Source organism: Mustela nivalis (genome assembly GCF_964662115.1).
Source record: "Mustela nivalis genome assembly, chromosome: X".
Classification (NCBI taxonomy): domain Eukaryota; kingdom Metazoa; phylum Chordata; class Mammalia; order Carnivora; family Mustelidae; genus Mustela; species Mustela nivalis.
Genome location: NC_139040.1, coordinates 85,474,974 through 85,481,543, shown reverse-complemented (window position 1 = coordinate 85,481,543; position 6,570 = coordinate 85,474,974). Strand labels below are relative to the sequence as shown.

General features: G+C 40.5%; 1 pseudogene across 1 annotated transcript; it reads left to right on the top strand.

Annotated features, from left to right (window-relative positions):
- Positions 1 to 4,002: 4,002 nt before the first annotated feature.
- Positions 4,003 to 5,777, top strand: LOC309856372 (ATP synthase mitochondrial F1 complex assembly factor 1 pseudogene; annotated as a pseudogene). The gene has a single exon. The product of its transcript is annotated as an ATP synthase mitochondrial F1 complex assembly factor 1 pseudogene (transcript).
- Positions 5,778 to 6,570: the final 793 nt, after the last annotated feature.

The window sequence follows — 6,570 nt, the reverse complement described above, 5'->3', positions numbered from 1 at the left end:
ATGCTATGAAATTCAAAGTCAATCACAAGAGGAAACTTGGAAGGACCACAAATACATGGAGGTTAAAGAACATCCTACTAAAGAAAGAAATGGTTCAGTTAGGAGATGTAAGCAAATTTAAAATGAAAACATGACAGTTCAGTATCTTTGGGGTGCAGCGAAGGCAGTCCTAAGAGGGAAGTATATTGAAATACAAGCCTTCCTCAAGAAGCAAGAAAAGTCTCATATACACAACCTAACCATACACCTAAAAGAGCTGGAGAAAGAACAACAACAACAACAACAACAAAAACCTTAAATCCAACAGGGGAAGTGAAATAATAAGGAGTAGAGCAGAAATCAATGATATAGGAAAACAAAACAAAACAAAAAGGCAGTAGAATAGATCAACGAAATGAGGAGCTGGTTCTTTGAAAGGATTAATAAGATTAAAAACAAACAAACAAACAAACAAACAAACCCTAGCCAGACTTATCAAAAAGAAAAGGGGCCCAAATAAATATAATCATGAATGAAAGAAGAGAGATCACAGGCAACACTGAAGAAATACTAACAATTATAAGAGAGTATTATGAGCAATTATATGCTGAAATATTAGGCAAAGTGGAAAACATGGGTAAGTTCCTAGAAACATATAAACTACCAGAAGTGAAACAGGAAGAAATGGAAGGCCTGAACAGACCCATCACCAGCGAAGAAATTGAATCGAATCAGTAATCAAAAATCTTCCAAAATCCATCTCAAAGGAATTCCTAATGGCCCCTGTGATCTTTTATTTGACCCATTGGTCATTTAAAAGTGTCTAATTCATGTTTATGAGTTCCTCAACTTTCTGTTATTGATTTCTAACTCTGTTCCATGGAGTCAGAAAATGTACTTTGCATGATTTCAGTCCACTTACATTTACTGAGGTTTGTTTCATGGTCTATGATATGATCTATTCTGGAGATATTTCATGTATCCTTGAGCAAAAGGAGCATTCTGTTCATGCTGGGTAAAATGTTTTATAGATCACTTTAAGGTCTAGTTCATTATGGCACTGTTCACCTCTTCTATTTCCTTGTTTACTACCTACTTGTTTTATTATTGAAAGTGAGATACAGAATACCCCACCTCTTAGTGTAGACTTGTGGATTTCTCCCTTCACTTAGTTCAATTTTTTAAAAGACGTTATTTATTTATTTGACAGACAGTGACCACAAGTAGGCAGAGAGGCAGGCAGAGAGAGAAAGGAGGAAGCAGGCTCCCCACCGAGCAGAGAGCCTGATGTGGGGCTCGATCCCAGGACCCTGAGATCATGACCTGAGCTGATGGCAGAGGCTTTAACCCACTGAGTCACCCAGGTGCCCCTTTATTCAGTTTTTGATTCATGTATTTTGGTGTTCTGTTGTTAGGTGCATATATAATTTTGCTCTATCTTTCTGATGGGTTGACTCTCTTTGAGAACAATGAAAATGAAGATACAACATACCAAAATGCAGGATGCACCAAAAACAATGCTTTTGGTGAGAGAAATTTATAGATACAAATGCCTATATTGAACAAGAAGAAAAATCACATATCGATAACCTCATTTTATGCCTAAGACACTGGAAAAAGAGGAGCAAACTAATCTTAGAGCAAGCAGAGGGAAGGAAATAAAAAAGACTAGATAAATAAATGACAGAGAATACAAAAAAACAGTACAGATGTCAATGAAATTAATAGTTGGTTCTACAAAAAAAGATAAACAAAAGTGACTAAACTTTTCCTAGATTGACCAAGAAAAAAAGAAGACTCAAATTACTAGAATCAGAAGTGAAGGAGGGAACATTACTATTAACCTTCTAGAAATAAAACAGATTATGAAGGAACCCTATGAACAATTATATGCCAATAAATTCGATAGCTTAGTTGGAATGGAAAAATTCCTAGAAACACACCAACTACTGGGCCAATGGAAAACAAAATCTGAAAATGTCTGTAACAAGTAAAGACGTTAACTAACAACTTTTAAAAATACCCACGAGAAAAAGCCTGGGCCTAAATGGCTTCTCAGATAAATTCTAGTAAATGTTAAAGAAGAATTAATACAAATTCTTTACATACTCTTCCAAAGTGAAGGAACACTTCAAATATATGCTACAAACATGAAAGAACCCTGAAAGCATGCTAAATGAAAGAAGCCAGTCACAAAAGACCACATAATTACATGATTCCATTCATATAAAGTGTCTGGAACTGGTAAATATATAGAGACAGAGAGTGGATTAGTGGTTGCTCAGGGCTGGGGCTGATAGCTGAGTTGTATGAGGTTTCTTCAGAGGTTGGTTACAATGTTCTAAAATGGGTTGTGGTGAAAATTGTACAACTCTATGAATATACTACAAATAATGAATTGTAAGCCTCAAACAGGTGAATTGCATTTTTATGAATTGTATCTCAAAGTCACCAAAGAAATGAATTGAATACAACCCAACTCAGCATTAATAGGAAAATGAATAAATTATCACACATTCATTTAGTGGAATACTATACATCCATTAAAAAATGGGATATATCTCTGAATACTTTCTGACCTTTCGAGTGTGAAGAATTTCGTTTTAATTTAAAAAGCAAGAAATGGTCGAGTTGAAGCTCAACCATTCTCTTACACCGTACACAAAGATCAACTCAAAATGGATAAAAGACCTCAACGTGAGACAGGAATCCCTCAGACTCCTAGAGGAGAACATAGGCAGTAATCTCTTCTATATCAGCCACAGCAACTTCTTTCAAGATATGTCTCCAAAGGCAAAGGAAACAAAAGCAAAAATAAACTTTTGGGACTTCATCAAAATCAAAAGCTTCTTCACAGCAAAGGAAACAGTCAAAAAAACAAAGAGGCAACCCACGGAAGGGGAGAAGATATTTGCAAATGACAGTAGAGACAAAAGGTGGATATCCAGGATCTATAATGAACTCCTCAAACTCAACACACACGAAACAGGCAAACATATCAAAAATGGGCAGAAGATATGAACAGACACTTCTCCAATCAAGGACATACAAATGGCTATCAGACACATGAAAAAATGTTCAGCATCACTAGTCCTCAGGGAGATTCAAATTAAAACCACATTGAGATATCACCTTACACCAGTTAAAATGGCCAAAATTAACAAAACAGGAAACAACATGTGTTGGAGAGGATGTGGAGAAAGGGGAACCCTCTTGCACTGTTGGTGGGAATGCAAGTTGGTGCAGCCTCTTTGGAGAACAGTGTGGAGATTCCTCAAGAAATTAAAAACAGAACTTCCCTATGACCCTGCCATTGCACTCCTGGGTATTTACCCCAAAGATACAGATGTCGTGAAAAGAAGGGCCATCTGTACCCCAATGTTTATAGCAGCAATGGCCACGGTCGCCAAACTATGGAAAGAACCAAGGTGCCCTTCAATGGACCAATGGATAAGGAAGATGTGGTCCATATACACTATGGAGTATTATGCCTCCATCAGAAAGGATGAATACCCAACTTTTGTAGCAACATGGACGGGACTGGAAGAGATTATGCTGAGTGAAATAAGTCAAGCAGAGAGAGTCAATAATCATATGTTTTCACTTATTTGTGGAGCGTAACAAATAGCATGGAAGACATGGGGTGTTAGAGAGGAGAAGGGAGTTGGGGTAAGTTGGAAGGGAAGGTGAATCATGAGAGACTATGGACTCTGAAAAGCAATCTGAGGGGTTTGAATTGGCAGGGGGGTGGGAGGTTGGGGTACCAGGTGGTGGGTATTATAGAGGGCATGGATTGCATGGATTACTGGGTGTGGTGAAAAAAGAATGAATACTGCTTTTCTGAAAATACATAAATTAATAAAATAAATAAATAAGTAAAATGCAGGAGCCGGGCAAACTTGGGGCGGCGGAGGGGTGGAGACATGCGGCGGCACCCCGAGCCGCCCCCCCGAGCGGGTGGCGGAGTCGCGGAGCGCGCGGAACCTCGGTGCCGGAGCAAGGGCGCGGCGGACCGGCAGCGCGATGGAGCAGACGTGCTGGCCTCGGGCTGAGGCGGACGCGCGGGGGGGGGGGGGGGGGGGCATGGCTGCCGTGGCTGCGGCAGGTGGTACAGGCCCGGCCGTGTTGCAGGTGGCAGGTCTGTACCGGGGGCTGTGCGCCGTGCGCACCCGCGCCCTAGGCCTGGGGCTCGTGTTCCCCGCGCAGTTGCGCGTGTTCCCGGTGCGCCGCGGCTGGGGCGGCCCCGCGGGGGGCGCCCACGGCAGCGGGGTTGGAGCCGAGCTCGAAGCCAACCCCTTCTACGACCGCTACTGAGACAAGATCCAGCAGCTGCGCAGGTCTGACCCAGCTGCTTTTGAATCCCGACTGGAAAAGCGCATTGAGTTTCGGAAGCAGCCAGTGGGGCACTCCAGGCAAGGTGACTTTATCAAATGTGTAGAACAGAACACAGATGCCCTGGGGAAACATCCTGTGAGCAGAGGATTCACTAAGGGCAAGACTCTCAGTTCAATCTTTAACATTGAAATGGTGAAAGACAAAACTGCAGAAGAAGTAAGACAGATTTGGCAGCAGTATTTTGCAGCAAAAGATACGGTCTATGCAGTTATTCCTAAAGAGAAGTTTGACTTGATCTGGTCCCGGGCTCAGTCCTGTCCAACATTTCTCTGTGCACTACCAAGAAGGGAAGGTTATGAGTTCTTTGTAGGACAATGGACAGGTACTGAACTCCACTTCACTGCACTTATAAATATTCAGACCCGAGGGGATGCTGCAACCAGCCAGCTGGTTTTATATCACTACCCTGAACTTAAGGAAGAAAAGGGCATAGTGCTGATGACAGCAGAAATGGATCCCACATTTCTGAATGTTGCTGAGGCACAGTGCATTGCCAACCAAGTTCAGCTCTTCTATGCCACCGACCGGAAGGAGACCTACGGGTTAGTGGAGACTTTTAACTTCAGACCAAATGAGTTCAAGTACATGTCTGTCATTGCTGAATTGGAGCAGAACTGAAATGTGCCCAGAACCAGAATAAGACTTAGAGCTATGAGGGCTGGCTTACAGAGTCTGCTTAGCCCTGATAGTTTTCTGCAGCCTACCTGGCCCCTTGAACTTTTGGGAGCTTAGCAGCTATAAGGAGCAATCTCTGATGGGTTGCCTTGTATGCTTATCACAAGAAGTAATCGTGGAGGTGAGCCCTATTACTTGATATTCTGGAATAAATGTACCCAAACATTCTGATAATTATATCCCAGGATACTTAAGCCTTCCTTTTTAAGTGTTTGAGGTCATAACCAGAGAGAGCTAAGGATCCACAGGATGGTGACTTTACACAGTATAATTGTGCTGTGTATCCCTTTGACCTCATAGCTCCCAAATGATTAGTTCTTCATATTTATAAATTTGTGGCAGAATAGTAAGCTTGAAGACCTGCTATAATTTGATGTGGGCTTTGCATACTCTTCCTGTGTGCCCCTTGGCTGGCCAAAGGTATAGCCCAAATATCCTGTTTAGACTCTAGAATGACCAGATATTGCCATCAGGATTCAGACTTCATCTAGATGTCTCCAGAGTTGCCTTTCATGGAGCTGGTTTGGAGGGTCAGTAGATTTCAGGTATAGTGAAACACACAAGTACAGTGCCTGCGCATTTCTAAACCATAGTTTGTTATACCTGCTCCTCTAACTTTGCCTATTAGAAGCTGTGTATCTGGAGAGGGTGAATCAGCGCAGTGTAAATAAATCAACACTTTTGAAAGGAAAAAAAAATAAGTAAAATGCAAAATAATAAAAAAAAAACCTTACCTCTGAGAAGATAGAGCCTTTTACCTATGCCTTAGAGATGTTTAAAAAATTGAAAAGATTTCTAGATCACAAAAAATATAAATAAATAAATAAATAAATAAGCAAGAAATGGTATAATGCAAATGCATTTTGTATATGTGTGACGTGTATCTAGGTATTTCTGAATAAATTTATGAAAAAGCTGGGAAACATATATATCAAAAATTTGTAAACCTTTTAAAAGTGGGATTAGATAGGCCGAAAGGAAACTTTTTGCTTTGTAAAAATTATAAAAGAGTGTGATTTGGGGGAAATTGTTTCTTTTTTCAGTTTTTTTAAATTAAAAAAAAAAGTAATACTCAAAGGAAAATGAAAACAAAATCAACAACAGCAACAACAATGAAAAACCTCCCCTCAAACAAGAATCCAGGGCCAGATGGCTTCCCAGGGGAATTCTACCAAACATTTAAAGTAAAATTAATACCCATTACCCATTCTTCTGAAACTGTTCCAAAAAATAGAAATGGAGCGAAAACTTCCAAGCTCATTTTCTGAGACCATCATTACACTGATCCCCAAACCGGACAAAGACCCTACTGAAAAAGAGAATTACAGACCAATATCCCTGATGAACAAGGATTTAAAAATTTGCACCAAGATGCAAGCTAATGTGATCTCACAGTACATTAAAAATATTATTCACCACAACCAAGTGGGATTTACTCCTGGGCTGCAGGGATGGTTCAATATCCACAAATCCATCAACGTCATAAACCACATTAATAAAAGAAAGTGCATTTCTATGCAA